The following is a 25,940-nucleotide window of genomic DNA, read 5'->3' as shown; positions in this document are numbered from 1 at the left end:
TCACTGCCCCATGCCCTTTGCCTCCCACCGTTGTGCTTGGCTGACTTCTGTGCTGCTCAGCTGGGCCTCTGCACGGGAGCAAGCGGCGCATGTGGCCGTTTGGGCCCCGCTCTCCCCATGCAGCATGGGGGTGCTGCATGTGGAGCATGGACCCCAAACAGCCGCTTGCACCACTTGCTTCCACTCGGCAGCCCAGCTGAGTGGTGCAGAAGTCAGCCAAGCGCCACGGTGGGAGGCAACAGCGCCACCCAGAGGGAACAGCCAGCATTTCAGTGTTACAGAGTCACAGACATTGGGCTACTATATATATGATAGGGGGCCTCCAGCCTTCTTAGCATGCCCTGGTAGCCACTCTGGCCTCAACCAAGAACACTCCTTTCCCTCCCTGGAGCCCTTGAAGGGGTAGTCTCTGGCCACAGTGCCTGTGCCAGCTCCAAGCCTGCTGGCCCAGAGCCAGCACTCACTGCCCCAACCCAGTAGCCCCAAAACATGAGCCAGCAAGCCACTGGCAGCCAGCCCTCCACCGCTCCCCAGGAGCAGTCTGTCAGCTCCCAGGAGCCTGACAGGGCACGGAGAAGGTGGGCACCTTCCTGGTCAAGGGTGGAAATCATGGATCTTATTCAGGTTTGGGGGGGATGCACCCAACGTCCATGATCTCCACACTAGACAAAGGAATGCAGTCGTCTGTGGTAGGATAGCTGCCAGCCTGGCCACCAAAGGCCACATGCGGACCCAGGAGCAGGTTTGCATGAAAATCAAGTTGGTCTGGCGAGACCCCCAATCCTGAGCCCTGAGCTTCCCCTTCCCCTTCTCCCCCTTGCTTCCCCCTTCCAGCTCCCTCCTCCCAGGTTTTCTCTTCCCCTCTCCTGCCTCCTTTCCCCAGTCTCACCAGAGTTTCACCCCCCCCCCCAATTCTGTTAAATAAAGAGAGTTTGTGTTCATGAAAATACGTGTATTTTATTTGACATCAGGAAGGGGGGTTCGGGAGGTGTATGTGGAAGGACGTGAGGGAGGAATGAGGCACAAGCCCCCAGTGGGGCAGATCAGGGAGGTTCTTAGTGTTCCTCAGGGTGGAAACTCTCCCGCAGGGCCTCATGGATTCTGACAGCCCCCCGATGAACCTCCCAGATGGCAGCCTGCAAAAAGTGCAGCCAGGCTCATAGCAACGCATCTAAGAGAAGCACCAGAGTGCCCAGGCGAGCTCTGGCTCCATGTTCCAGACTGCTGTGGTGTCCTGAGTGAGGGCAACCAGAGCACACAGAGACAAAATGCTTTGCTGTCCCTCATCAAGGTAGACAAGCAAGCAGGGAAACCTGAGAACTGGCTGTCCGGGGGGGGGGGGGTCCCTTTAAGCACAGACCTCAGATAGCCTCAGGCAGCAGCCCCACACAGTAAGTCCTGACCTGGTGCCCTGCTGGAACTGGTTCCGGCCAGCCTTAAATGCGATTCAGAGTCTATTCAGTATGGACATGCTATTTCAAAATAGTAAAAAGCTATTTTGAAATGCATTTTGTGTGTAGACACGTTATTTTGAAATAAGCTATTTCGAAATAACACTGAAGTGTAGACATACCCTAAGTCATTTCTGTTTGACCTTCTACATAACTCTCATTTCTTTTCTTAGTTAGTAACTCCTTAATTAGGATAGACTGCAAGTGTTGTCTTTGGTTTGAGATTTGAGTACAATTGAAAGAAAACTATTGGTCCTTTGGAACTGGAAGTACTCTGAATATGGTGTAAATTAACCCTGCATCACCCAGTTTGCCTGAATGGCAAGACAGACTGGAATGACCAAGGGGACTTTCAGTGACTCTGTGGTAAGACTGTTATGCTTTATAAGGCCACACTTATTACTAGGTTGATGTCTGCCTTGCTTTGTGACAGTCTGCTTTGAGGTTGACACCCATTGTTGTGACCCACTCCAGACATTGTGAAAGGAGGTTTCTTATCTTAAGAACATAAGAACAGCCATGCTGGGTCAGACCAAAGGTCCATCCAGATCAGTACCCTGTCTGCCGACAGTGGCCAATACCAGGTTCCCCAGAGGGAGTTAACCAAACAGGTGATGATCAAGTGAACAGGTAATGATCAAGTGATCACCTTATGATATTTATATGATTTTAGGTTATCTTTCATATCATGGGTGTTTGGCTGGGGATGCTTTATGTATTTTGGGGACTTAACTTCAACAGACTTGTGCTCAAAGTTAAATATTTGTTTAAGTGCCAGTTTGAACATTCATTCCTGTAGTGGGGTCTAAATTTGTGGTGATTCAAACCCAAAGGGGCTGAGTGCTTGTAACTCCCATGTTGCTGTTGTCATTGACACTGTACAATGTAGAATCTAGAGTTGTGTCAATAATGCATATGTCTTGGTTTGCTAGCAATTCAGAAAAAATGAAAAACTATTGTTTTGGATTAAACCAAAATGATTTTAAATTTTATTCAGTGAATCAAAAAATTAAAAGAAGTTGTTTTTTTCACAAATTGAACTATTTTATTTTATTTGTGAACATTTAAAAACCTTTTTCATTGGTTTAAAAATAAAGGAAATTTTGAACTGCAGTTAATTTCAAACTAGAAAGGCAAAACATTTTGATTTCTTTATCATTTTTTTTTTTTTTAGAGGGAGAAGATTATTTTCAACCAAAACAATTTTGTGAAATCAACATGAATTCAGGGAATATTTTAATATCACCAGATATACATTTTTCACTATGGCTACGTCTACACTGGCCCCTTTTCCGAAAGGGGCATGTTAATTTTACAGGTCGTAATAGGGAAATCCGCGGGTGATTTAAATATCCCCCGCGGCATTTAAATAAAAATGTCCACCGCTTTTTTCCGGCTTTTAGAAAAGCCGGAAAAGAGCGTCTACGCTGGCCCCGATCCTCCAGAAAAAAAGCCCTTTTCCGGAGGATCTTATTCCTACTTTGAATAAGATCCTCCAGAAAAGGGCTTTTTTTCCGGAGGATCGGGGCCAGTGTAGATGCTCTTTTCCGGCTTTTCTAAAAGCCGGAAAAAAGCGGCGGACATTTTTATTTAAATGCCGCGGGGGATATTTAAATCCCCCGCGGATTTCCCTATTATGACCTGTAAAATTAACATGCCCCTTTCGGAAAAGGGGCCAGTGTAGACGTAGCCCCAATATTCCAGGTGAAATATTTTGCCCAGTTCTTGTAGAAACATGACCAATGGTGTGATCCTAAGAAGTGGCATTTATCCTTGACTTATACGGAAATAAATGGATATGACATCATTGGTATTACAGAAACCTGGTGGGATGGGACGCATGATTGGAATGTTGGTATGGAAGGGTACGGCTTGCTTAGGAAGGACAGACAGGGAAAAAAGGGAGGAGGGGTTGCCTTGTATATTAAAAATGTACACACTTGGACTGAAGTGGAGATGAACGTAGGAGATAGCTGTGTAGAGAGTCTCTGGGTTAAGCTAAAAGGGGTAAAAAATGAGGGTGATGTCATGCTAGGAGTCTACTACAGGCCACCTAGCCAGGTGGAAGAGGTGGATGAGGCCTTTTTTAAACAATTAACAAAACTATCCAAAGCCCAAGATTTGGTGGTGATGGGGGACTTCAACTATCCAGGCATATGTTGGGAAACTAACTCAGCGAGGCACAGGCTATCCAATAAGTTTCTGGACTGCATTGGAGACAATTTTCTGTTTCAAAAGGTTGAAAAAGCTACCAGAGGAGAAGCTGTTCTGGATTTGATTTTAACAAATAGGGAGGAACTAGTTGAGAACTTGAAAGTGGAAGACAGTATGGAGGACATGAACATGAAATAATAGAGTTCATGATCTTAAGGAAAGGTAGAAGGGAGACCAGCACAATTGAGGTAATGGATTTCAGGAAGGCAGATTTTGATAAGCTCAGAGAACTTGTAGGTAAGGTCCCATGGGAAGCAAGACTGAAGGGAAAAACAACTGAGGAGAGTTGGAAGTATTTCAAAGGGACATTGTTTAGGGCCCAAAAGCAAACAATTCCGCTGTGTAGGAAAGATAGAAAATACGGCAAAAGACCAGCTTGGCTTAACAAGGAGATCTTGCATGATCTCAAAATAAAAAAGGAGTCCTATAAAAATGGAAACTAGGACAAATAACAAAGGATGAATATAGGCAAGCAACATGGGAATGCAGGGGCAAGATTAGAAAGGCAAAGGCACAAAATGAGATCAAACTAGCTACAGGCATAAAGGGAAACAAGAAGACCTTTTATAAATACATTAGAAGCAAGAGGAAGACCAAGGACAGGGTAGGTCCACTGCTCAGTGAGGAGGGAGAAGCAGTAACAGGAAACTTGGAAATGGCGGAGATGCTCAATGACTTCTTTGTTTCGGTCTTCACTGAGAAGTCTGGAGGTGTGCCTAACATAGTGAATACAAGCAGAGAGAGGGTAAGTTTAGAAGATAGGATACACAAAGAACAAGTTAAAAATCGCTTAGGAAAGTTAGATGTCAGCAAGTCACCGGGTCCTGATGAAATGCATCCCAGGATACTCAAGGAGCTGATAGAGGAGGTATCTGAGCCTTTAGCTATGATTTTTGAAAAATCATGGCAGACAGGGGAGATTCCAGAAGACTGGAAAAGGGCAAATATTGTGCCCATCTATAAAAAGGGGAATAAGAACAACCCAGGAAACTACAGACCGGTCAGTTTAACGTCTGTCCCAGGGAAGATAATGGAGCAGATAATTAAGGAAATCATATGCAAACACTTGGAAGGTAATAAAGTGATAGGGAATAGCCAGCATGTGTTTGTAAAGAACAAGTCATGCCAAACTAATCTGATAGCTTTCTTTGATAGGATAACGAGCCTTGTGGATAAGGGAGAAGCGGTGGATGTCATATACCTAGACTTTAGTAAGGCATTTGATACGGTCTCGCATGATATTCTTATTGATAAACTAGGCAAATATAACTTAGATAGGGCCACGATAAGGTGGGTGCATAATTGGCTGGATAACCGTAGTCAGAGAGTTGTTGTTAACGGTGCTAAATCCTGATGGAAAGGGATAACAAGTGGAGTTCCGCAAGGGTCTGTTTTGGGACCCGTACTGTTCAATATCTTCATCAGTGATGTAGATATTGGGATAGAGAGTACGCTTATTAAGTTTGCAGATGATACCAAACTGGGTGGGGTTGCAACTTCTTTGGAGGATAGGGACATAATTCAAAATGACCTTAGCAAGTTAGAGAAATGGTCAGAGGTAAACAGGATGAAGTTTAATAAAGAGAAATGCAAAGTGCTCCACTTAGGAAGGAACAATCAGTTCCATACATACAAGATGGGAAGCGACTGTCTAGGAAGGAGCATGGCGGAAAGGGATCTAGGGGTCATAGTGGACCACAAGTTGAATATGAGTCAACAGTGTGATGCTGCTGCAAAAAAAGCAAATATGATTCTAGGTTGTATCAACAGGTGTGTTGTAAGCAAAACTCGTGAAGTCATTCTGCCGCTCTACTCTGCACTAGTTAGGCCTCAGCTAGAGTACTGTGTCCAGTTCTGGGTGCCACATTTCAAGAAAGATGTGGAGAAATTGGAAAGGGTACAGAGAAGAGTGACAAGAATGATTAAAGGTCTAGAGAACATGACCTATGAAGCCAGGCTTCATGAACTGGGCTTGTTTAGTTTGGAAAAGAGAAGATTAAGGGGGGACATGATAGTGGTTTTCAAATATCTAAAAGGGTGTCACAAGGAGGAAGGAGAAAATTTGTTCCTCTTGGTTTCTGAGGACAGGACAAGGAGTAATGGGCTTAAAGTGCAGCAAGGGAGGTTTAGATTGGACATTAGGAAAAAATTCCTAAGTGTCAGGGTGGTCAAATATTGGAATAAATTGCCAAGGGAGGTGGTGGAATCTCCCTCTCTGGAGATATTTAAGAACAGGTTAGATAGACATCTGTCAGGGATGGTGTAGACAGATGTTGGTCCTGCCTTGAGGGGGAGGGGGACCTGGACTCGATGACCTCTCGAGGTCCCTTCCAGTCCTATGATTCTATGATTCTATGAAAGTGTGCAACACTTGCAGGGTCAGGCACTTTTGTAGCTCCTCTGCCTAGTGATAATGGATTCTAGAGTCCTGAAGGTCAATTTCCTGTAGGAAAGTGTCATAGAGGCTGGGTATATTTTGTGTGCAGATGGTTTATTAAACACTAGCTACATCTATCCTGGAATGGAGCTGAGCAAACAGCCTGCAGGTAATCCCATCTTTAAGAATCTCAGGCCAAAACCAAATTCCTTCTTTCCAGAGAGCAACTGCTCTTCAAGAATTGATCCTGATTACAGAGGTTAAGAGAGAAAGAAAATGTCCCTGCCATTTGCCACAAATCCCTCATGAAGAAACTACATTGTTAAAGTAGCACAGTATAACATTCCTTTGAAATAACCATGTTCCAGTTTTATATAAAATAATTTGTGAAGTTGCAAAACAGCACCACCTAGTGACTTCTGCGATAACGATACAAAACTGGATCTTAAAATATCTTTTTAGTAAATGTAATTTTGAGAAATTCACAGCTTTTAAAAGCTGTTGCAATTGTCATGTGACCCCTGTGCAATTATCTTCAAATGTGGTAGTCCAGGTTTCAGTGGTCAAATGACAATATGACTGATTCTGAAGTCGGAAACAGGAACAGTTCTTGTTTGTAGAACTCTTGCTACAGTTTGAACCTCTCTAGTCTGGTGCTCTCTGGTCTGGCAACATCTGTGGTCCAGCATGATTTCAGTTAGCTGGATGTCCACTTATCATGGGTGTTTCCTTTGGTCCCATGAAGTTTGTTTCCAGCCACCAATCCTGGATCTGGGTTTTCTGTACTGTTTGTCCCTAAATGTCTTCTAAGAGTCCAGTAAGCAGCGGGAGTGTTGGTAATGCTGCTAGACAATATTGACCTCCCATGGACTGACAAATGCTCTGGTTCAGTACTAGTCAGATACCAAGGATGCCAGACTAGAAATGCTCAACCTGTATTATTTTGGAATCTGGAAACAGATTGAAAGTTATAGTGCTTAAATATATCCTTAGTAAATGTAGAGTGAGCAATGAATGCTGAAAAATTTGGGGAAAAAACTCTGCAAGTGTGTATTATTCTTTAGTGAAGTTATCGAACAGTTTACATCAGATGAGAACTTTCTTTTTGGATCTTTTTGGGTCCTGTTCTTCTTTCAGATGACATGAATTGAATTCGAATAGAGCAGAGTACAGGTTGGACCTCCCTGGTCTGGTACTCTTGGGACCTAAGCGGACACAGATCAGGGAGTCTGTCAGACCAGGTGAAGTCAGTGCTCTCCTCCAGGCTTCCCTGCTGCCATCTCATCTTCCTGGGACTCCCAAAGCTAGGGCACTCCACCCTGACAATGCTGGCCAGCTGGGATTCCCCACCCTGCTGCCACCAGGTTTCCACAGGATTCTCCTTAGAATCATAGAGCTGGAAGAGACCTTAGAAGGCCATCAAGTCCAGCCCCCTGCTCTAGGCAGGACCAATCCCAACTAAATCAACCCACCCAGGGCTTTGTCAAGCCGGGACTTAAACACCTCTAGGGATGGAGACTCCACTACTTCCCTAGGTAACCCATTCCAGTGGCTGCTCTGCCACCACAAGCTTTACTGCCTTCAGGGGTTCCCCAGGGTTCCCCAGTTGGGGCCACCTGGCTGCCCCCTGGCCTCACCGCTGCTGGGGGTTCCCTTGCCAGGGTTGGTTCTCCCTGGCCACTGCCTAGCCCCTCTGCCACCAATGGTTCCCACTCCCTGAATTGATGCCGCTGAAATCAGTCAATCAGTGTTTGAGTTAACCACTCTGTCATTACCAGGAGGTAGTTTTGGAATGGTATTTTGAACAGTAGTAACCTTGGCACTCAGGGTGTTCATATGTTTGCATGTAGGTGGAGAGGCTTCTCAATTCCCTCATATTCTTAAGTATTTTATACCTACCCTGGAATATTTTTCTAAATAAAAATTTCTGTATAAAATTTATTTAATATTTTGCTTTGTTATGTTTATCCCATTGGTGAAATGCCTCCTGAATTAACCCGTTTTGTAGAGCACTATATCTTTCTCAATGCTATACATTGGTTCTGCAGCCTTTAATTCTGTCCTCTATCCTAATGGGAATTATTGTCATTGAATCAGGCCAAACCACTGTGGGCCATGAGCCCTCAGGAGACACCAAGGGCTTGTTTTCATTGCAGCACTTATCTCAAGGCACCTACACTCAGGGTTACCTCATGTCAGTTTGCCAAGCTTGAATGAGAGCATGATGAAACAGACTTTGAGCTACACTGCACATGTTAGAGCAAAATATTGGGTCTGAATTACTGTTACCTGTAGCAGCTTGTATTTTAAAAAGACTAGGGGATGAGGGCAATAAGATGGTGACCAGGTAAAACCAGTCAGCTGCATGGGTAGCTGAAGATAATATTGCCAGTCTCCAACGTTCAGAAACATCTGAGTTAGAGGTAAAAAACTATGAGGTTATCGTAAGAAATAATAAGCTTCCCTCCCCCCCCCATAGTACATTTTGTGTTTTTACTTGCCTTATGGGTTTTCAGTCTTTAGGATTCTTATTTTTTACTGTTTCTCCACAACTCTGGGGGTTAGAAACTTTAAAACATGACAGCTGCAATTTTCTAAAAAATTATTTGACTCTAGGAGCTAGCTCTTCAAGAAAAATGCCAAATGTCATTAAAATAGCCATAAATGAATCATAAACTTAAGAAACACTTTTTTGGATGTGATTCTGTTGAGATTATATCCATGGAGAAAAGCACTGGAATATGAAAACAATTCTATTTACCATGGAAGAGAAACTTGACTTGGAAGAATCAGACATTATAAACATAACAACTAATAAGATGGCAGATCCTCAAACAGTTACACATGTGGCAGAGTGAGTGCACTAAGGTAGTGCACATGTGAGGTATGCAACCTTAAGAGAATGTCACTCTATACCTATAGCACATAATTGTGGGCCACCAACTAACTTGTTTAGAATTAGCAAAAATCTATTCTGTAATTGTAGCTAAATTAGTCCCCATCATATTGTATGTATAGTTGGAATTATTTTTCCAAATGTGCATTACTGTACATTTATCAACATTAAATTCCATTTGCCATGTTGTTGCCAAATCACTTAGTTTGGTGAGATCTTTTTGAAGCTCTTTACAATCTGCTTTGGTCTTAACTATCTTGAACAGTTCGATATCACCTGCAAATTTTGCCACCTCACAGTTTACCCCTTTCTCCAGATCATTTATAAATAAGTTGAATAGGATTGGTCCCACTACGGACACTTGGGGGACCCCACTAGTTACCTCTCTCCACTGTGAAAACTTACCATTTATTCCTACCCTTTGTTTCCTGTCTTTTAGCCAGTTATCAATCCATGAAAGGACCTTTCCTCTTATCCAATAACAAGTTACTTTCTTAAGAGCCTTTAGTGAGGGACCTTGTCAAAGGCGTTCTAGAAATCTCAGTACACTATATCCACTCAATCCTCCTTGTCCACATTTGTTGACCCCTTCAAACAACTCTAGTAGATTAGTAAGACATGATTTCCCTTTACAGAAACCATGCTGACTTTCCCCCAACAAATTATGTTCATGTCTGACAATTTTATTCTTTACTATAGTTTCAACTTATCTGCTTGGTACTGACTTTAGACTTACCAGTCTGTAATTGCCAGGATCACCTTTAGAACCCTTTTTAAATATTGGTGTCACGTTAGCTATCTTCCAGTAATTAGGTATGGAAACTGATTTAAAGAATAGGTTACAAACCACAGTTAATAGTTACACAGTTTCATAGTTGAATTCTTTCAGAATTCTTGGATGAATGCCATCTGGTCCCAGTGATCTGTTACTGTTAAATTGATCAATTTGTTCCAAAAACCTCCTCTAATGCCACCTAAATCTGGGGCAATTCCTCAGATTTATCACCTAAAAAGAATGGCTTAGGTTCAGGAATTTCCCTAATATCCTCAGCCATGAATATGGAAGCAAATAATTCATTTAGCTTCTCTGCAATGAGTTTATTGTCTTTGAGTGCTCCTTTAGCATCTTGATTATCCAAGGGCCCCATTGGTTGTTTAGCAGGTTTCCAGCTTCAGATATACTTAAAAACATTTTGCTATTACTTTTTGAGTTTTTTTGCTAGCTGTTCTTCAAATTCCTTTTTGGCTTTTCTTATTATATTTTTTACAGTTAATTTTACAAAGTTTATGGTCCTTTCTATTTTGCTCACTAGGATTTGATTTCTACTTTTTAAAAGATGTATTTTTATCTGTCATGGCTTCTTTTACTTGGTTAAGCCACAGTGGTACTTTTTTAGTTCTTTTACTGTGTTTTTTAATTTTGGGGTATACATTTAAGTTGGGCCTTTATTATGGTGTCTTTGAAAAGTTTCCATGCAGCTTGCAGGGATTTTACTTTTGTCACTTGTACCTTTTAATTTCTGTTTATCTAACCTCCCCATTTAGTTCTCCTTTCTAAAATTAAATGCCAAAGCGTTAGACGGCTGAGCTGTTTTTCTCTCCACAGGGGTGTTAAATTTTATTACATTATGGTTATTATTTCTAACCAGTTCAGTTATATTTACCTCTTGTATCAGATCCTGTGCTTCACTTAGGACTAAATCAAGAATTGCCTCTCCCCTTGTGGGTTGCACAAGCAGCTGCTCCAAGAAACTGTTATTTAAGGTATCAAGAAATTTTATCTCTACATCCTGTCCTGAGGTGACATGAAGCCAGTCATTATGGGTATGTCTAGACTACATGGCTCCGTCGACAGAGTCATGTAAACTAGTTTACCCAGCATAGTCAATGAAGTGGGGATTTAAATAATCCCTGCTTCATTAACATAAACATGGCCACTGTGCTGTGCTGATGATCAGCTGATCCAGCACAGCTCAGCAGTCAAGATGTGGATCTGTCGGCTGGGGAAGCCTTTGCCGACCAATCCCTTATGACTTGTGAAACGAGGTTTACAGGATCGGTCGGCAAAGGCTTCCCCAGCCGACAGATCCGCGTCTAGTCTGCCGTGCTGTACTGGATCAGCTGATTGTCGGCACAGCGCGGTGGCCATGTTTATTTTAATGAAGTGGGGATTATTCAAATCCCCGCTTCATTGACTATGCCAGGTAAACTAGTTTACAGGGCTCTGTCGATGGAGCCATGTAGTCTAGACATACCTTATGGGGATAGTTGAAATCCCCCACTATTATTGAGTCTTTTATTTTGATAGCCTCTCTAAACTCCCTTAGTATTTCATAGTCAGTATCACTATCCTGATCAATAGTGATAGAAATGTAGCCATGTTAGTCTGGTCTAGCTGAAACAAAAAAACAGGACTATGTAGCACTTTAAAAACTAACAAGACGGTTTATTAGGTGATGAGCTTTCATGGGCCAGACCCACTTCCTCAGATCAAATAGTGGAAGAAAATTGGCATGACCATATATATACCAAAGGATACAATCAAAAAAAATGAACACATATAAAAAAGACAAATAAAATTTCAGAACAGAAGGGGCATGAGTGGGGGAGGTAAATGTCTGTGAGCTAATGATATTAGAGGTGATAATTGGGGAAGCTATATTTGTATTGGGTAAGGTAATTAGAGTCTTTGTTAAGACCTAGGTGTAACGTGTCAAATTTAAGCATGAATGACAGTTCAGAGGATTCTCTTTCAAGTCTGAAAGTGAACAATCCATTAAGATCAACATACTGTACTGACTACCGTGAGAGACTCTGCCTCACACTATCCAAGAAATTAAGGAACCACCTGATAAGTATCTTCTACAAGAAACAGAAAAACATCAAGAATGACATCTCTAACTTAGAGATTCTCATCTCAAGACAAACATCCACACTGACTAACACTTTACAAGACTTTTGTTCCACCAGACAAGAAATCTACTATACACACTTCTATTCCCTACAACAAAGAAAAGACAATAAACTTTCTAAACTGCTCCACACCACAGGCTACAACAACAACTACCTCAACCCACCGGATAATATTGTTAACCTCTCCAGTTACAAACTCAACCCAGCAGAAGAGTCTGTCTTATCCTGGGGTCTCTCTTTCTGCCCCACCTCCCCCACAAACTGGATACAACTGGTGACCTTGAGGCTTTTGTTCGCCACCTCCACCTCCGAGAATATTTCCAAACCACCAACGAACATCAATCTGACCTACCAGATCCGCCCTATCAACACCAAAGGAAACATAATTCTATATGGACTCCCCCTGACAGTCGGAATTACAATTTGGATTTTTATATACAAAGCTTCCGCAACAATGCACAGACTGACATTATTCACAAACGACAACAAGCGACACACAATCTCAGCCGCGCTGAACACTATGCTATCCAGAGTCTCAAAAACAACGGGGACATTATAATCAGACCAGCTGACAAAGGGGGTGCTGTGATCATTATGTATAAGGCCGACTATAACCAGGAGGCAACCAGACAACTCTCCAACACCACATTTTACAAACCTCTCTCCTCTGATCCCACATCGAAATGCCAAAAGAAACTATACTGTCTCCTTAAAGGCCTCCCTACAGCTACTCGGGAACAAATCCACACAGAAACACCTCTGAACCCAGACCAGGATTGTTCTATCTGCTTCCCAAAATTCATAAACCTGGACAACCCAGATGTCCCATCATCTCAGGTATCGGCACGCTCACTACTGGTTTATCCAGCTATGTAGACTCTCTTCTCAAACCCTACGCAACCAACACCCCCAGTTATCTCCGAGATACTACTGACTTCCTAAGGAAACTACAAAACATTGATAACCTCCCCAATAACACCATCTTTGCTGCCATGGATGTAGAAGCTCTATACACCAACATCCCACATGAAGACAGATTACAAACAATTAGAAACACTATCCCAGAGGATACCACTGCCAATTTGACAGCAGACCTATGTAACTTTGTTCTCACCCACAATTATTTCCAGTTTGAGAACAACTTATACCTCCAGATCAGCGGCACAGCCATGGGTACCCGCATGGCCCCACAGTACGCTAACGTCTTTATGGCTGACTTAGAACGTTTCCTCAGCTCCTGTCCCCTCTTATTCCTTCTCTACTTACGCTACTTCAATGACATCTTTATGATCTGGACGCATGTCCAGGAAACACCGGAGACATTCCACAGAGATTTTAACAACCTTCACCCCACCATCAATCTCAGCTTGGACCATTCTACATGAGAGATACACTTCCTCTACATGAGTCCAAAGTTGTCACAAGCTGTGCAGAACTTGTCCACACTGACTTGCATCTCTGCTTCAGAGCCAGCATACAAGGCGCAATAATCGGCATATAAGAAGTCTTTCAGAACAGTCTCTTTCACTTTGGTGATAGCCTGAAGTCTCCTCAGGTTGAAAAGATTCCCGTCCACTCGGTACTTAAGGCTGATTCCGGCAACGCTGTCCTGGAAGGCATCATTCAGCATAGCAGTAAACATGATGCTGAACAGTGTAGGTGCGAGTACACAGCCCTGTTTGACGCCATTGGTGACTGGGAATGCCTTAGAAGATTCTCCACCGTCTAGCACTCTGGCCATCATGCCATCATGAAACTGGCGCACCATCTGAATGAATTTGGGGGGGCAGCCAAACTTTGACATGATCCTCCACAGACCTTGTTGGCTGACAGTGTCGAAGGCTTTCGTGAGGTCAACAAAGGTTGTGTAAAGTTCATGATTCTGCTCCTGACACTTCTCCTGAAGTTGGTGCGTGGCAAAGATCATGTCAATAGTCCCGCGGCCCTTACGAAAGCCACATTGTGACTCCGGCAGGAAGCCACACTCCAGATGAGTGACCAAACGATTTAACATCACTCTTGCAAGGATTTTACCTGCGATGGAAAGCAGCGAAATTCCCCGATGATTGTCACATACCTGACGATTGCTTTTCCTCTTATAGAGGTGTACAATGGATGCATCCTTAAGTTCCTGAGGAATGGATCCTTGCTCCCAAAAAACTACCCACCCGGAGAAATAAAAAAACAAATTGAAAGAGCCAGACGAATACCTAGAAACCATCTACTTCAAGACAGACCCAAGAAAACCAACAATAGAACACCACTTGTCATCACCTACAACCCCCAACTTAAACCTGTCCAACACATTATCAATAAACTACAACCTATACTGGAACAGGATACTAAACTCCAAGAGGCTCTGGGAGACAGACCCATAGTCTCCTATAGACAACCACCTAACCTCAAGATGATTCTTACCAACAACTACAGGACATACCCACACTAATACCAACCCTGGAACTTTCCCTTGCAACAAACCCCGTTGCCAACTTTGTCCACATATTCACTCTGCTGATACCATTATTAGACCTAACCAATTGAGTTATAAGATCAAGAACATATATTCCTGCTCATCCAGAAATATAATTTATGCTATCATGTGCCGAAAGTGTCCGTCTCCTATGTACATTGGACAAACGTCTCTGACACGTCACCAAAGAATCAATGCCCACAAAACAGATATTAGACAGGATCACAAAGAAAAAACAGTTTCTTGCCATTTCAACCAGAAAGGGCATTGTCTCAACAACTTGATTACCTGCATCCTGCTTCAAAGACATTTTAACACCAGACTTGAAAGAGAATCCTCTGAACTGTCATTCATGCTTAAATTTGACACTTTACACCTAGGTCTTAACAAAGACACTAATTACCTTACCCATTACAAAGATAGCTTCCCCAATTATCACCTCTAATATCATTAGCTCACAGACATTTACCTCCCCCTTTCATCCTCCTTCTGTTCTGAAATTTGATTTGTCCTTTTCATATGTGTTCACTATTTTTGATTGTATCTTTTTGGTATATATGGTCATGCCAATTTTCTTCCACTATTTGATCTGAGGAAGTGGGTCTGGCCCACAAAAGCTTATCACCTAATAAACCATCTTGTTAGTCTTTAAAGTGCTACATAGTCCTGTTTATCCTGATCAAGTTGTCGATAATTCATCCCTACTGCTAAATTCTTATTATTTGAGCATGGATTTACTATCCATAGAGGTTGTATGGAACATTTTGACTCATTTAAGATTTTTACTTCATTTGATTTTACATTTTTTTCACTTATAGTACCACTCCCCCACCCGCACTCCCCCATCATGAATAGGAGATTGGGCAGAATCTACCTTGGACTCATGGAATTAATGGAGTGGTATCTGCTGAAACGCCCCAGGAATCTGTTTTCAGTTATCCTCTGCACAGTCTGAGAAATGAATCTTATTTAATGCCTATATGTTCTATGCCTTTTCTGTTTGAACTGCATCAGCAGTTGGACTGTAGTGAACCTGCTGGGTGCAACCCTCTGGCCAAAACTGGGCTTTTAATAGAAAGATAATCATAGTCCTACCCATGGATTTATTAAAATGGATCTGTAACAGGGTTTCTCCAAGTGGTCCATGGACCCACTCTGAGAAAGTTGCTATCCAGGTACTGTGGTTTGTTTACTTACCGGCTCCACATCCAAGGAGCCTTGGAGCTCCCATTGGCTCCGGTTTCCAATTTGCAGCCAAAGGGGCGATGCAGGAAGCAACAGCCTGAGCCACACTGTTTCCCATGGCTCCCTTTGGTTGCAAACAGCCTAAAGAGCCAGTAAGTTATCAAACCAGAGTGGCATGGTAGCAGCTTTCTTAAGTGGGTCTGTGGACCACTTGGAGAAACACTGCTCAACAACAAAGCAGTAGAAAATGCACTGTAATGAACAGGTCCCCGTGTGCAAACTGTAGCTCAGTGAGTGTGGGGAATCACAGGACAAAGAGTACGGTCTACGCCTCCTTTTACCATGTTCTTTGCTAGCAAGAAGAGCGAGTGGTTGTTCTGCTTTGTAGCTTCTGATTCTGTCATCAAGGAGTTAGGAAATTCCTTTAATCGCCTGTGTAAGAAAGTGAAAAGGGGGAACAAACTCATTGCAAAATATTCGTTATTACAACACCTTCCCCCCATCTTTCTGGCATTACAGCAGGGGGACTCCCTGTTCCCACAACACAGATTCATTCCCTCATTTCCACTGCACTCTCAGTGAACTCTAAGGTCTAGTACTGCCTCCTAAAAGGAAGGGGAAACCCTCTTGGTACCCCTTCCTTCATTGCTGTTCATGCTCACCTCCTGTCTGAAAGGATTCCTTTACTACGCTGACAGCATGAGTGGTTTGGAAAGTATGAAAGTGGAGCCAACCATCAGGGGAAAAAAATAAAAAGAGCCAGTGTTGGTCTTTTTATTAAAATAAAAGTCCCCAAATGTTCAAAGCTTCCCACCATGTGAATGCAGAGCTTAGCGATTAGTGATAACACACTTCTCAACCCTGATAAGAGAGAAGGGGATGCACATAGGCTAATGGAAGCATCTTGAAGGTATGTCAAGGGTGTTTTCTGGCCTATGCTTCAGTTCTTCATGCTTTACAGAAGATGACTCAAAAGGAGAGTGATTTTCATCTCCTGTTACTTCTGGGTTTCCAGCTAGTGCTAATGGCTAAAAGCTCTGTGCGACAGACTCAGACCCATGAGCTACTGCAATCCGATCCTATTGCAGTCTGGGAGGTAGGTGGGCATAAGCTCCCCATATCTAAAGGATACCCTCTTCCAGCCTACGGGAAGGATCTACAGAGCCCTGGATGCCAAATGATTACATAGGACAAATCTCAGAAAAAACAGGGGCGGCTATGAAGATCAAAGGGCTAGAACAAGGGAACTGGAAAGGGACACTGAGCAGAGAGCCCTGGCCAGCATCCACTGCCCCTGGAAGGCACTGAGAGATCCAGCCCAGTGTAAGTCTACCTGGATGTGTGAGCAGATGCTGAAGCAGAAATAGGCCCCCATAGTCACAGGCCCCTCCTTCAGCCAACCTCAGCTCCCTGGTTTTATAAATGGTCAGTTTAGCCATAGCTAGGAGGAGGCTGACGAGGAGGTTCTGCGACTTCATGGGGCCACAGATGGAGTGTGCAAAGATCAATAGGTGAGTAGCCAGAACTTCACCCAGAGGCACTGGAGGAGCCAAAACAGGGGCTGTAACCTGGTGCACTCAATATAAATGTGCACCAGGGTCTCCCTCACGTCACAGAAAGGGCAAGTGTCGGGAACAGGGGTGAATTGCGCCAAGTACATACCCATGCTCACAGTGCCACACAGTCTGATGGAAGGTAGCTATGATGGCCTTTGGGTGAACAGTTTTCTGTTCCCTAAGTAACCAGAGCAATCAGGAAAAGCTAAATAAGAGCTTGCCAGAAGCAGCAGGCTAACTAGAACAACCACAGCCCTTTGAGGACCTTTTGGGGCTAATTTAAAAGGCTTCCCTTCAGAGATAGGTGACTGGCCATGGACTGGGAGTAAAGAGGTGCACTGGTGAAGAGTGGAAGGACGTAACTACTAGTAGAAAGGTGCTGGGAAGAGTTGGTTGGGGAAGTGGCTTAGGGAAAAGCTGAAGCGGTGGTGGTGGTGAACCCGCCCTGCTGCTGCTGATGATATTAGGGTACCTGAGACAGAACTTGGAGCAGAGGGTGGTTTCCCCCCCAGCCCTTCCTGCACCAGTATGGAGGCCACCCCTGAAAGGGAAGTTTGGGACTAAAGAGAGGTACACCTCAAATCTGTTTGACTGGCCTATGATGATGATAGCTCAGTAGGCTGTGACCTTTGCCTCCCGTAAAAGGCAAGAGGCTGTGTGGAGAGCCACAGTGCACCTCTGAGACAAACACTATCTGCCTAGAAGTGCAGGACCCCAGAGGCAATGCCAGAGCTCTGCCACGTCAGTTTTGTGTTGTCTCTGTAAAATGTCTGATTATTTTCCTCAGGTACTGACCTACCTACCCATGCCTTTGTGACTCAATGAATGAATGCACTGTGCTCTGCCTAGGACCCAGTGTACAAAGTAGTTGCCAAACTGCTTGTCAGTACTAGCTACTTTTCTAGTATAGAGATGTCACTCACTCCAGTGTGAAGTGGCTGTCACACATCGCTACAGCACAATGGTAGCTTTTCCAGGTAATGTGTAACTGATGTAGATAACAAGTTAAGATACAAAGTGATGGAAAATCACGTCCATTCACTTCCATACTGTGGAATGAGTCAAACCCCTGCTCTTCAACCCACAGCTGAAGCTTTGTCTCCACTGACAGAGGTGTGGTTTCAATTCTCAACATAAAATCCAAGTGGAGTTAGGGGAATTTATGTACAATTTAGTAATTCGGGGTGATCCTGGTTACTCTGGAAATGAATCTGTGCCTGACTACAAATTCCATTTTAAATATGAAGCTTGGTTGTCTTCACTGCAGTCTTTTGTCTCCATATTCATCAAACAGCCATAGGAGGTACCAGAAGAAATTCTTGCACCTTTCACAGAGATAATAGTATAGGGCTGTGTGACATCAAGCACTGATAGCTTTTACTTGTCCCTTTGCACTATAGGTTGACTTCTGAGATAAAAACTACAGTGCCTTGTATCTACTGGGATTTTATATCAAAACAGGTAGGCATTAGCTTCCTACGTACAAACACATCTCTTTTTGCACTGATGACATAACCTAGAATTTCCCCCCTTAAAGTTACCTGCAAAGACATTTTAATCTCAGAATAAACTACACAAAGTTTATCAGCACAATGTAGTGTCTGGAATGGTTTATAAATCTTATCCAGTGCACTGAGCAAAAGTGTGCAGGATATGTCAGGCCTAACCACAGATGGAAATGTAATACTATAAAGTTACATTTGTGTTGATCTAACTGTTCTTTTACAGGGACAAACTTCACAAAGAACTGCTTTTCTCAGAACCTGGAGTGCATTCCATATGGACAGCAATATCCCAGGTTGGATGAGAGTCTGTGAATTAAACAAATAGGTAATTCCATTAATATCTGCCATTACAACCATCCATTTTTAAATTCATTTCAGCTGCAGTTCCTCTTCTTTCTCTTACAAAAGTCTCTGTTTCTGTGGTTTTGATGATGCAAAGTGTCAGTACATCTGCCAAGTTCAGCAATGGAGAAGGCATTTCTGAAAATCCCAGGAGAAAAATATGTATTCCAAAGTGACTTCACTGAAGTGAAACAATTTTTATTTGAAAAACAGAACAGCATGACTCAGAAGATTCTGATTGCCCGCTCTGGAGCTTCATACTCAGTCCTGCTGTTTGTCCTGGGACATGTACTACAGGTTAATATGCTTCATCCCCTGACTTCAGACACCCATCTGTAATAAAACAACTGAGTTTGGGGTTAAAGTATACTCTAGACTCCAAGGGTACGTCTACACTACAGCGCTAGTTCGAACTAACTTAGCTCGAATTAGTTAATTCGAACTAAGCTAGTTCGAACTAACGCGTCTAGAACTAAAAACTAGTTTGAACTAGCGTTTTGCTAGTTCGAACTAGCAAGTCCACATTGAGTGGACTCTGAACAGGGCTTAAGGATGGCCGGAAGCAGTGCCAGCAGGGCATAAAAGGAGGACTTAGAGCATGGAGATGCTGTCTCAGGCTAGCCGAGGGCTGCGCTTAAAGGGTCCCGACCCCCACCCCGGACACACAGTTCTAAGGGGTGCCCCGCTTGCAAAGAAGTTCTGGCTTGGAGTGCCCTGAGTGCCCACACTGGGCACATCACACCACTCGGCCATCAGCCCAGCTGCACTTGCCGCAGGCTGCCATCTGGGGAGAGGGAGTAATTGGGGGGCTGCAGGAGAACTTCCACCCCCAGAAGCCCGCAGAGCCAGCCCAGTCCTCCCCATCGGGGGCTCGTACCCCATTCCTCCCTCACCTCCTTCCACTTACCCTTCCTTAGCCCCCCTTCTTATTGATGTACAAAATAAAGATAACGTTTCTTCCAACATTGACTCTGTCTTTATTGAAAAAAAACTGGGGGAGACTGGGAAAAGGAGGTGGGAGAGGGGAAGAGAAAGGCTGGGAGAGGGGAGGGCAACTAACATGATCAGGGGTTGGGAACAGGTCCCAGATGAAGAGAGGCTACAGAGACTGGGACTGTTCAGCTTAGAAAAGAGGAGATGGAGTGGGGACAGGATAGAGGTCTCTAAAAGCAGGGGTTGGGTGGAGAGGGTGCATTCATAAAAGTTCTTCCTGAGTTCCCATAAAGAAGGACTAGAGGACACCAAAGGAAAGGAATGGGTAGCAGGCTTGAAACTAGTCAGAGAAAGTTGTTGTTCTTGACAAAGCAAATAGTTAACCTGTGGAACTCCTTGCTGCAGGAGGCTGTGAAGGCTACAACTAGAACAGAGTTTAAAGGGAAGTGAGATAAAGTCATGGAGGTTGGGTCCATGGAGTCCTATTAGCCAGAGGGTAGGAGTGGTGTCCCTGCCCAAAGTTTGTGGAAGGCTGGAGAGGGATGGCACGAGACAAATGGCTTGGTCATTGTCTTCGGTCCATCCCCTCCAGGGTTCCTAGGGTTGGCCGCTGTTGGCAGACAGGCTACTGGGCTAGATGGACCTTTGGTCTGACCCAGTACGGCCATTGTAAGCTCAGGGCTCAGTGTCGGGGGTCTCAGTGGACCCCCTTGATTTTCATGCACACCTGGTCCTGGGTGGCCAGGCTGGCAGCTCTCCTGCCCTAGACGGCCACTTTCCTGTGCCTAGTGCGGAGATCGTGGACGAGGTCCACGATGTCCGCACTAGCCCAGGAAGGTGCCCGCCTCTTGTGGTCCAGGGCAAACTCCCGGGAGCCGCCAGCCTGGTCCCGGCAAGAGGGGGTGGGCTGGGGGGCATCGGGTGGGTGGCTCTGTGCCATGCCAGGTGCAGGGTCTGCTAGCTGGGTGCTGGCAGGCTTGCACCTGGCACGGGCACCGTAGCCAGCCCGTGCCCCTTTAAGGGGTCCGGGGCCGGGAGGGGGGCATAGAGTTTCCCTGGTGTTGGCCAGAGTGGCCACCAGGGAAACCTGGGGAGGGCTAGCCTCCCACTAGTTCGAACTAAAGGGCTACACAGCCCTTAGTTCGAACTAGCTAGTTCGAACTAGGCGTTAGTCCTCGTAAAATGAGGTTTACCTAGTTCAAACTAAGCGCTCTGCTAGTTCGATTCAAATTCGAACTAGCGGAGCGCTAGTGTAGCACCTATTAAAGTTAGTTCGAACTAACGTCCGTTAGTTCGAACTAACTTTGTAGTGTAGACATACCCCAAGTGAGTTGTGTAACAAACCATTTTGGAGTCAGCATACACATAATTCTTGTTCTGCTCAATGTCACATACCGACTCGACACTCAAACATACTTTTCTCCCTTGTTTAGCAAATAGGGTGTTTGAGGAACTGAGCAAGAACCAAAGAACTATGCCCAATCCACTGTATCATGCAGAGAAAGCTACTGCAAAAATTTCAGGATTCCCTGAAAGATTGAGGGCTAGATTTTTCCACTGCCATGTATAGTCATTTACAACTGAGGCCTTGTCTACACTAAATCCCCTCCCCCTTCAATCTAATCTATGTGCAGTTGACGTACTTACCACAGTGTATTCGGTGCACTAAAGGCAGAGGGGGCTGCTCTCCCATTGACTCCAGCTCATCTTCTCATACAGGTGGAATATTGGAATCAACGGGGAGAGTGCTTGGAGATTGATTTGTCGCGTCTAAGTAGATGCAATAAATCAAGTGCTGGTGGATCGATCACTGCAGCATCAATCCACTGTACAGTGAAGATAAGACCTGAGTGAATTAATTGCAAAGTGGGTATGAATTGCTCCTGAATCAGATTGGTAGCATTTTATACTCACTTCGCACTGGGGAAGTTGATTGCTACCAGGGTTCATGTGTATTCAAGAAAACAACCTCCAGAATAATTGAGGATTAAGAATGTGATAAAGCTATGCATTATTTTTCATTTAATACCAGCAAAGGTGGGTGAGGTAATATCTTCTACTGGTAATCAACTTCTGTTGGTGAGAGATAAGCTTTGGAGCCACACAGTGCTCTTCTTCTGGTCTCGGAAAGTCACTCCCAGCATCACAGCAAAAGGCAAGGTGGAATAGATTGATAGATATGGGAGGGCTTATGCCCACCTACCTCCCAGACTGCAATAGGATCAGATTGCAGCAGCTGATGGGTCCGAGTCTGTCGCACAGAGCTTTTGGCCATTAGCACTAGCTGGAAACCCAGAAGTAACAGGAGATGAAAATCATTCTCCTTTTGAGTCATCTTCTGTAAAGCATGAAGAACTGAAGCATAGGCCAGAAAACACCCTTGACACATTCACATGGTGGGAAGCTTTGAACATTTGGGGACTTTTATTTTAATAAAAAGACCAACACTGGCTCTTTTTATTTTTTCCCCTGATGTTGGCTCCACTTCCACACTTTCAAACCACTCATGCTGTCAACATAGTAAAGGAATCCTTTCAGACAGGAGGTGAGCATGAACAGCAATGAAGAAAGGGGTACCATTCATGGTTAGTGGGTGACAGATTGTTGTAATACACCAGCAAGTGATGGACTGAGCTGAGACATTGGATCTATGGCTTATTACAATAATGTGACCCACTAACCCCCTCTTTTTATACTATGACTGCAGAAGTGTTAAAGGCTCACACTGCTTTGACTGGTCCTTTACGATGTGTGCTAAGTATGCTAAATTATCTGTTCTACCTTGCATTTTGTTGTGACCCTGGGCTTCCTTTCCTAGACCTGAAGAAGAGCTCTGTGTGCCTCAAAAGCTTGTCTCTCTGTTACCAACAGAAGCTGGTACCTGCCCTGCATCTCTTATATCCTGTGACTGACAGGGCCACAGTAACACTGCATACATCATACAGAGCTTATCAGCTATGTTTAAGAGAATACATGATTCTATAAGGTAGGAAACCATTATACCTGAATTTCTTCTGCAGACTGGATACTGTGTAAATCTGTTTTCCCAATATGGGGAATTATATCATAATTTAGAGTAAATCACAGTAGGCCAAAAAAAAAAAAAAAGTATTTTCCTCCGTGCCTTTAAAATTATTGACTTCAGAGTTGTACAATATGCTCTAAATGGATTAAAAGTAACACAGGACCAAAAAGACATGACTTTCTAAGGGAACAGGGAGAAATGAACCAGTGCAGGTCATAAATGAGTTGTCTGAGCCTTCTCTGAATACATTCTGATAGGAATTTTTCCAGCAGCGTCCATGGGAACAGGATTGGGCCCTAAGGGTACGTCTAGACTACAGGCTTCTGTCGACAGAAGTTTTGTCGACAGATACTGTCGACAAAACTTCTGTCGACAAAGAGCGTCTAGACTACATTGAGTTCTGTCAACAAAGCAAGCTGCTTTGTCGACATGGTAGTGTGGACGCAAAGGACAGTTTACATGCAATAACACCTTCTGTCGACAGAAACTCTGTTGACAGAAGGCGTTATGCCTCGTAAAATGAGGTTTACCAGCGTCGACAAAACTGCTGAGTTCTGTCGATGTTATGTTGACAGAACTCAGCGGTAGTGTGGACGCAGGTATAGTTTTGTCGACAAAACCCTTTAGTCTAGACACACCCTAAGACTATATGGTCTTAGGTTCTAAACTTTGTGTCACTGGGTTTTCTGAGCTAGGCCAACAAGCTGGACTGCTCAAAGCTCCCTGACAAAGCTCCAAAGAAGCAGGAAAGCCAAAAGAAACTGCAAAGTTTGAGTTAATAGCAGCCTTATTCTGGCAAATATAATAAGTGGAGCTAGAGGAGCCAAATTCACATCTCTCTGCAACCTAGGCCCATTGTAGTCAAGAAAGGATTAATGAAGCAGGAAGGGAGTATAATGTATAATATGGAGTTCATGCTAGTCTTTCCCCTGTCTCTTATGCCAGAACTGGACATAATTTTTAATAATTTTTTTTGCAAAAATCATAGACCTTTTTAAATTGAACATTATCAGAAATTCTCATCAGTTTTACCAAAGGGTGTGCTTTGAAAAAACATCAAATCCAAAAGACTCTCTAAAGTGTTTGTTTTGATCTTTTTGAGAAGAAATATTTTGATTTTGTAATGAATTTTCATTTGAAAGTGTCCTTTAAGTGTATTTAAAATATTTTAAAATCTTTAAACAAATCCAAAATGAAATGTCTTGAGTTGAACAAGCTTTTCTGGATTTTTCAAAATTACCAGATAATTGAAAAAAAGCCTGGTTATTTATACAGCTTTACCCTTCACATTCTGTTCCCAACTGTTTCCTCCTGTCTACCTCTTCCAAAATAAAAATATTTTTAAATACCTTAGTGTGTAAACAGTTAAAGCAAAAGTATATGTCTGTGGGTACATAGAGCAAATCCACAAAAACATAAAATATAAATCTAAGTAGCTGTTTGACCTTCTGTTTTAGGTCCCTGGTTCTCACCCTATTGTTTGTTGCTATCACCTGTAATGTGTCTAAAGTTTAGGTCCAAAGCCCATTACAGGAGGATTAGGAGTAATTTTTTTTAAAGTGCTTACATGACATAAACAGGTAAGGTTTTTTTTAATTCTACCTCAAGTCTTTTTGAACAATGCTTATCTAAATGTATACATATGTAAAGAACTTGAGTGATTTGGGGCATTAAAAATAATTATAAATAAATTAATCCTGAGCAGTCAAAGCATAGAAGTGCATAAAGAATAATATTGCGGCAGAAACACATGCATTTTTCACAAATAAATGAAAATGTGTATTTTGTAATTAACTGGGTGACTGAAATCATGTTTCCACAATGATTTATTCTGATAGAACTAGAAAAGGGACCAAAGGTGGTATTTTATTTAATATAAATCCCAACTTTCATATATGCACATAACTCCAAACAAATGGGAATGATTTGCAGACATATACATCAGAATAGACCCTCTGATCTATACAATGAACTAAAAAACCTTAGACATGCAAAAGAATTGTAACCTATTGTAATGTCACTTGAAATGCTATGAATGCATATGCACATGTTACAAATACTCAAAGTAAAACCAAATGTGTGCATTTACAGGAATTTTATTGGAATAGCAAAAACAACTCCCTTAAATTCAGTGGACCAAATGCAAAGGTCCAATAACTTATTAAGTGTTTACTCAAACAAACTTCCATTGACTTTGAGAGTAGTTTGCCTGATCCAGGACTGAGTAAAAACTGGGCACAAACGTAGGGTTATGGCTTTGTATAATTTAAGTAAAGCACATAACAAAGCAATCATCTGATCTGTTCAATATATCACTGCAACTCAGATGTTCTGAGGATTCCTTGTTTGACTTTAGTAGGAATCAGTATTTTTTCTTCAAGTGACTTATTTCCAAAATATGTATATATCTTACCTGATTCCTCATCCACATCCGATAATCTGAAGCTGTGTCGTCTAACTGACCACATTTTTCTGCAAGTGGTTGAATGGTAAACGAACACGCTATATTGCAACACCTACTTCCTTCTTCATATTCTGTTACTTTTTGACACACAGATCACAACCACTCAATATGTCCTAAAGGAAAAACACTGCTTCCTCCACAGACATAAAAAGAAACATATTTTTCTTAAGTACATTTATTCATTACCTTATTATAGTGCATTAGTATGCCGTTTCTAGCCTTGGCAAATATTCTTGGTGTATGACAAATGCTTGATTCATTGTGAAAGATATGTTTCCCCCTGGTTTTGTAATACCAAGGTTCTTCCATTCTTTTTTTAATCATGTGTGAAACCTGTAGAATATGAAGAGGTTTTAGTGTATTGGATGTAGTCGAATCAGGAAAGGAACCACACATTTCTGCTTTTAAAATATCTTTCTGAGTTCAGTCATGTTTCTGTCATTCTCTCTAAACTTGACCTTTTTGAAAAAGTCAGTGAAAAAAAATCTGCAGAGGTGATACTATTTGTTCCTTCAAATTCTCCCCCTCCCCCCAGACTAATTTTTATTACAGAATATACAATGCATTAGCAACTAATCACAGCTAGGTTGGTGGAGCACTAAGTATGCT

The 25,940-nt window shown here is 43.0% G+C and overlaps 1 protein-coding gene across 4 annotated transcripts in view; it reads right to left on the bottom strand.

Moving 5' to 3' along the window:
* Positions 1-25,404, bottom strand: part of LOC112543526 (P2Y purinoceptor 8-like) — a 32,484-nt gene extending 7,080 nt beyond the window's left edge. Inside the window, exons 1-2 of one of the 4 annotated variants that reach the window (XM_075915771.1) lie at positions 25,281-25,404; positions 15,848-15,938 (exon numbers count right to left, since the gene is read on the bottom strand). The gene's annotated coding sequence lies outside the window, so the exon portion shown is untranslated. Of the gene's footprint in view, positions 1-15,847; positions 19,661-25,280 lie in introns of those variants that run through there. The other 3 variants (XM_025177828.2, XM_025177827.2, XM_075915775.1) reach the window with 3 other exon arrangements.
* Between the last annotated feature and the right edge of the window lie 536 nt (positions 25,405-25,940).

This window comes from Pelodiscus sinensis, chromosome 1 (genome assembly GCF_049634645.1).
Source record: "Pelodiscus sinensis isolate JC-2024 chromosome 1, ASM4963464v1, whole genome shotgun sequence".
In the NCBI taxonomy this organism is placed as follows: Eukaryota; Metazoa; Chordata; order Testudines; family Trionychidae; genus Pelodiscus; species Pelodiscus sinensis.
The sequence above is the reverse complement of the archived record's forward strand: the minus strand, read 5'-3'. Positions and strand labels throughout refer to the sequence as shown.